General features: G+C 56.1%; 1 long non-coding RNA gene across 2 annotated transcripts; it reads left to right on the forward strand.

The window, feature by feature from the left end:
• The first annotated feature begins 1,547 nt into the window (after positions 1-1,547).
• Positions 1,548-5,421, forward strand: LOC113901807. 2 transcript variants are annotated; one of them, XR_003513544.1, is made up of 2 exons: positions 1,548-3,409; positions 5,084-5,421. It is a non-coding gene; the product is annotated as an uncharacterized LOC113901807 (long non-coding RNA). The 2 variants fall into 2 exon arrangements; XR_003513545.1 differs by having other exon boundaries at positions 1,548-3,277.
• The last annotated feature ends 1,087 nt before the right edge of the window (positions 5,422-6,508 follow it).

The raw sequence follows: 6,508 nt of genomic DNA on the forward strand, positions 1-6,508 counted from the left end.
GGAGAAGACTCCTGAGAGTCCCTTGGACAGCAAGGAGATCCAACCAGTCCATCCTAAAGGAAATCAACACTGAATATTCACTGAAAGGACTGATGCTGAAGCTGAAGCTCCAATACTTTGGCCACCTGATGCAAAGAACTGACTCATCAGAAAAGACCCTGATGCTGGGAAAGACTGAAGGCTGGAGGAGAAGGGGACGACAGAGGATGATATGGTTGGATGGCATCACCGACTCAATGGACATGAGTTTGAGTAGACTCTGGGAGTTGGTGATGGACAGAGAGGCCTGGTGTGCTGCAGTCCATGGGGTCACAAAGAGTCGGACACGACTGAGCAACTGAACTGAACTGAACTGAACCTGGAAGTCTATCCTTCTGTTTATCCCCCAATCTGGAAGCCTGTCCTCATTAAACACTCACTACCCATTCCCCCAACCCCTCATAACTGTTTTCTACTTTTTGTTGCTATAAAATTGACTATTCTTGGTATATCATATAAATAGAATCCTACAATATAAGGCCTTTATATCTGGTTTATTTCACTTAGTATGATGTTTTCAAGGTTCATCAACTTTAGCCCATGTGAGAATGTTACGCCCTTTTATGACCCAATAGCACAATCATTGTCTGAGTTGGGTGTTTAGACTATTTACATTTAATGTGATTACTGCTATCATTATTGCTATTTATTTTATCTTCCTCCCAGCAGCTCTTTGTTCCCCTTTTCTTCTTTTTCTATCATTCTGTGGGTGAACTAAGAATTTTCACTGTTCCATTTTATCCCTTTTGTTGGCTTATTAGTCGTCACTCTTTATTCTGTGTTTTTGGCGCTTCCTTTAAGAATTACGCATCTTTAACTTATCACAGTCTACCTTCAGATGATGCTAAACCCCTTCAGGTATACATAGGAACCTCACAGCAGTAGACTTCCATTTCCATACTCTCATGTTATGTCACAAACCCCCATAATGCATTACCACAATTTTTTTCTATTCTATTTCTATTCTATTTCAATTCTATTTCAATTCTATTTCTATTCTATTTCTATTCTATTTCTATTCTATTTCAATCAATTCCTTTCTAATTTTTTTTTAACTAGAAAGAAGGCATTTTATACTTGGACATGCAGTTGCCGTTTCCAGAGCTCGTCATTCCTTTGTGCTGACCTCTCTTTCCATCAGGAATAATGTTCTTTCTGTCTGAAGGGTTTCCTTTAACATTTCTTGTAGAGTGTGTTTGCTGGTGATGAATTCTTTTAGCTTTCGTCTGCCTGAAAAGCTTCTCATGTTCACTTTTGCGAGAGTCGTCAGCAGTCACAGAAACTCAGCGTCGATGGACCCTCTCTTCCTTCCGGAGCCTGAAGGAGTCTGCTCAACTGTCAGCCACCTGCCTTGCTTCTGGAGAGTCGCTGTCTGTCCATCTGTCTTCCTTTGTCCCTTATGTGCTTTCCCCATTCACTGCTCTTAAAATGTCACCTTCATCATTGTGCTAAGTCACTTCAGTCGCGTCTGACTTTGTGACCCCATGGACTGCAGCCCGTCAGGCTCCTCTGTCCATGAGGGTCTCCAGGCAAGAATCCTGGAGTCGATGGCCGTGCCTTCCTCCAGGGCATCTTCCTGATCTTTCCACAGATGGAACTCGCGTCGTTTGCGTCTCCTGCGTTGGCAGGTGGGCTCTTTAGCACCAGCGCCACCCGGGAGCCCATCCTTCATCGTCAGTTTTAAGAAACACGATGTGCTTCAGTGTAGGTTTCTTCCTATCTCTTGTGTTTGAGGTTTGCTGAGCTTCTTGGGCTCCGTGGGTTTACGAGTTTCATCAGTTCTGGAGACGCTTCGCCACTGTTTCTCCACGTACTTCCTTTTCTCCACGTGCCTGCTTTTCCCCCTGCTCTCTCGCAGGGCTCCGGTGACAGGTGCAGCAGCCCCACTTTTCTGGTCGCTTTCCTCTGCGTTTCATTTCAGGCAGATTCTCTCACTATGTCGTCAGGCTAACTTGCCATCTTTCCTTCTTTGGTGCCTGCTCTGCTATTAATCCCATCCAGTGTTTTTCATGTCTAGAAGTTTGATGAGGGTCTTTTCTTATATCATCCAAGTTGGTCCATGGCGTGCTCAGTCTCCCCTCTCCCTTCTGCAAGGAGGGAGCAGGATAACACCTGCCTTAATGGTCGTGTCCAGTGACTCATCTGTGTCATTTCCGAGTCCTCCTGCTGAGTGAGTTTCCTGCCCGTCGTGGGTCACATTGCCCTTGCGTGTCTAGTAATTTTTGCGTGCGTGCCAGACATTGTGTGTTGGATATTTCTGTGTCCCTGTAGATCCTCTTGAGCTTCTCCCGGCGTATGCTTACATTATTGGGAAGAGTTTGCCCCTTTGGAGGCTGGCCTTTGAGCTCTGTTAGTCAGTTTGACGAGAACACTGTTAGTTTGGGGATGATTTTGCAGCAACCCTGAGGCAGTACCCGCTCGAGTGCCCCACCAGATGTCACGTGTGTTGCGGGACCTTCCCACCGTAGGTGGTGGAAATGTAAACCACTCCCAGGGAGAGTTCCGAGGATTACTCTTCGTGCTCCTTTCCCGTGGCTCTTTCCCAGGGTTGAGTGTTTTCCTTATGCCCATGTGCTGATCAGTTCCCCTGGGGCCCGAGGAGCCACTTTGCAGCTCTCTGGAGCTCCCCTACTCTCCACACAACCCTCTGGGGCTCCCCCACTCTCCACACGGCCCTCTGGGGCTCCCCCACTCTCCACACGGCCCTCTGGGGCTCCCCCCCTCTCCACACGGCCCTCTGGGGCTCCCCCCCTCTCCACACGGCCCTCTGGGGCTCCCCCACTCTCCACACGGCCCTCTGGGGCTCCCCCACTCTCCACACGGCCCTCTGGGGCTCCCCCCCTCTCCACATGGCCCTCTGGGGCTCCCCTACTCTCCACACAGCCCTCACCTCTGTGGTGCTTGGTCCTTGAGCCTTCACCTTGCTTGCTCCCCCTCTCTTGGGGATCACTATCTGCCAATGCCTACCTTCCAGTGTTGGACAACCATTGTTTTACACATTTTACATATTTTGCTCTCGGTTTTTCTTTTTTTCCCCACATGAAGGACATTTCAGTCCCCGTTACTCCTTCATAGTTAGAAGCAAAAGTCCTCCAATGGTTTAATGAATATTTCTAGGTGATTAAATGAATAAGTGAATGAGTAATGCTCTGAGCTTGCCTTTGAGCAGAGAACCTTCCTCCTACTTAGGCTGATTGCTCTTGCCTCAGCTCCAGGAGGGCTGGGACGTCTGACCCAGGTAGGCAGGGATACTGGCTATGAACTGACCCCCAGAAGTGCAACTGGAATGTCAACCAGTATGGACAATTGTAAAACCCCTGGAACGATCCCTACATGCAGCCTGGACTTCTGTGCTCTAGGAGGAGGGGAGGTGAGGAGGGGCTCTGGGTGGTGGTGAGGCCTGCTGGTTTCCACCTTAAGCCCAGGAAGCAGGGCTGGGAGCTCTCCTCAACCTGTGCTCCTCTGCCCAGTGGGGACAGCCAGGGCATCCCGGTCACATGCTCGGCCTCCACTCGAGCGAGGCACCACTGACTCAGAGGGCAGGGTGCCCAGCCCCCACGGGTTGGCTGCACAGGATCTCAGTCCTAGCTCTTCAGGCCCTGAAGTGCCTGCCGGGAGGCTCCAGAAATCTGGGCTCAGCTCCTGAGAGAGGAGGCTGGGGACAGGCTGTTTGCAGGTGGGGTGAAGGAGCTTTATTTCCTGTTGACATAAAATGATGGCCTGAGTGCTGCATTATAAAGGAATTATGGTTCAGGCTTTTCTGGACCTGCAGATTTCCTGGCTGAGCGCAGGGAGCCACGGGGCAATCCAGGAGCTCTGGTGTCATGAGAAGCACCCCAGCCTGCTATCCGGGGACTTGCCCCTAGGCGGGCACCCCACTGGACTCTGTCCCTACAGGGGGGCCTGGAGCGCAGCTCAGCACATTGAAGGCGAGTCCTAGCCCCCTGCCGCAGGGAGGGCAGTAGTCAGGGGGCAAGGTCAGGATGCCCAGTGCAGGGAGGCCAGCTAGAAACAGGAGGCTGAGGCTGGGGGTATGCGGTCTCCTCTGCATATTTCCCCTGGTCCCTGATGGCCCCTCGTGAGGAGGAGACCCCAGTGTCCCCAGGTGCTGGGAGAAGGAGACAGCAGGGCTGCGGGGGCCAGCAGGGAGAGACAGGGGAGCCGTCCTGGAGCAGTGGTGCTGGGGGGAGGGGCTGGGTCCCCAGGGAAGGCTGGGTAGGGGGGTGGGGCAAGGCTCGGGGTGCTGACGGGGAGACGAGCCTCCGGGTTTGGAGCAGAGGGCCCTGGGCCCATTTCGGCCATCCCCCGGGCAGGCCCTGAGCCCCAGGTGGGGGGCAGGGCCATTCTGGATGATGGATCGCAGAGGCTGCCCTGAGGCAGCGGGTGCGGGGCTGCACTTGGCCTCAATCGCTCCCCGGGGGCCCCGATCGATGGAGGCCCATGCGCCGCCCGAGCAGCCTGTGATGAATGACTCAGGATTGATTTTCACTTAATTGACAATTTGGTGAACCTGTTTGCAAAATCCCAGGTTGGGCGCTGGTTGGAGCCTCCAGGTAATACACGATGGGGTCGCGTGGCCCCGCCAAGGTGGCAGCCAGGGGGCAGCAGAGGCCAGCCAGCCACAGGGGGCGGGGGCTGAGACCCCACTGTGTGCCTTCCCCGGGGAACCCACTGCCTCGGGAGTCCTGTGTCTGAACCTGCGATGGGGTTTCCTGCTCAGGTCAGGGGCCACCGGAAGGGTGGACTCAGGCCAAAGCGGTCATGAAAGCAGGTTGAAATCCCAGGATCAAGATCAGAACCCAGCCCCACTCCTGTCAGCTGGACAGACCCCAGGGCACTGCCTCTGAGCCGCTCTGACCCTCAGTTTCCTCTTCCATGAAGTACAGCCCACTCAAGCCTGCCCACCCCCCCGCAGAGCCTCATCTAGTCGCCTGTCTCTGACCTGCCCTCCCGGCTCTCACCTCCCTCTGTCCTCTGTCCTCCACGTGGGCGGCCTCCTTCCTGTCCCGGGGACACTCACCCCACCTGTGTTTTTTTTTTACAGCACTTGTCACCACTTGACACATCTCCCGGCGTGCGGACCTTCCACCCCGCAAGCACAGGAACGTCCGTGGCCTGCTGGCTGACCGCCCTCCCTGCCCTGGGAGCGGCGGCCGCCCGTGGTTACCAGGACGATGTGGAAACAGGCCGCAAGCTTGCCCCTGCCGCCCGCCCCAGAACTCATTAGTGGCTGAGATGGGGGCCTTGTAACAGGACCCCTGGGTAATCCCCTCTGGGGGCCACCCAGACAAAAGCCAAATTAAGTGGACAGAATTGCAGTCGGGGTGCTGGGAGGCCGGAATTTACCCCCAAGAGCAGACAAAGAAGGTCCCTTCTCAGGTGTGGGCTGCCTGGAGTCTGATTTCCATCCTGTGCAATTTAATGCCACCCTGGGAACCGGGGACAGTCCCCCTACTTGGGGTTGGCACTGACGGTTCTTGGCAGAGCCACCCCTGATGGGACATGGCATCTGCACATGCCCCCGCCCAGTTCCCCTACCCGCCCCCGCCAAGCGTTCCTACCTACCCCTGTCCAGCTCTCCCACCCGCCCCCCACTCACCCAGCACCCCCACCCACTCCTTCTAGCACCCCTACCTACCCCCGCTCAGCGCCCCACCCGCCCCCACCCTGCCCAGCACCCACCCCAGCCCCTCAGGTACTGGGTGGTCAGACAAGAGGAGGGGTCCCTGGGGGTGCACTCCGGGCTGTGGAAGGCCCCCTCCTCGTGCACACAGTGTTCAAGGGGCCCCTGGAATCTGCTCCCAGGCAATGCCCAGGAGCCTGTCCGCCACCCCCACTGCACAGGCTTGGCTGGTGGGGGCCTCTAGGCAGGCACTGGCCACCCTGGGGCTCCCACGGGGCTGCAGGGCATGAAGACGAGCAAGGGGGCAGCGTGTCTTTGACATGAGCTGGTCACAGCCTTGGGCTTGGCCAACCCCCTGGAACCCCACCCTGAAGCTACTTGGAAACTTGAGGACCTCCCCTCTGGGAGACTCAGTTTACTCACCAGTCGCCGGGGTGATGGCCCCGGGCGCTGACTGTCAGGAGGCTTGGCCAAGGCGTCCACACCCCGGTGCTGGCCGCCTCTGGCCGCCTGGCCGGAAGCTGTGCCTGGTGGCGGTGGTCATAGTGACGGAGTTGAGAAGCCCCCAGGTGCGGGGGGGTTTTCGGGAGCGGGAAGGGGACCCCCACACTGGTACCGCTGGCAGTGCTGGAGGGTGGGCGCCCACACCAACAGGGAGGCATCACTGGCCTTGCTCCAGTGCTGACCACGCAGCCCCTCGGGGCTTCAGCCTCTAGACTGGCCGAGGGGTTATGGTGGGCCAGCTGGGGTCAGAAGTGCTGGGCCAGGCATGTGATGTCCCTCCCGCGGTGGTGGGTGAGGGCGGGGCCTGAGCACAGCTTCGGGCCCCCATCCAGACCCCACATG

The sequence above is a fragment of the Bos indicus x Bos taurus genome, chromosome 11 (genome assembly GCF_003369695.1).
Source record: "Bos indicus x Bos taurus breed Angus x Brahman F1 hybrid chromosome 11, Bos_hybrid_MaternalHap_v2.0, whole genome shotgun sequence".
In the NCBI taxonomy this organism is placed as follows: domain Eukaryota; kingdom Metazoa; phylum Chordata; class Mammalia; order Artiodactyla; family Bovidae; genus Bos; species Bos indicus x Bos taurus.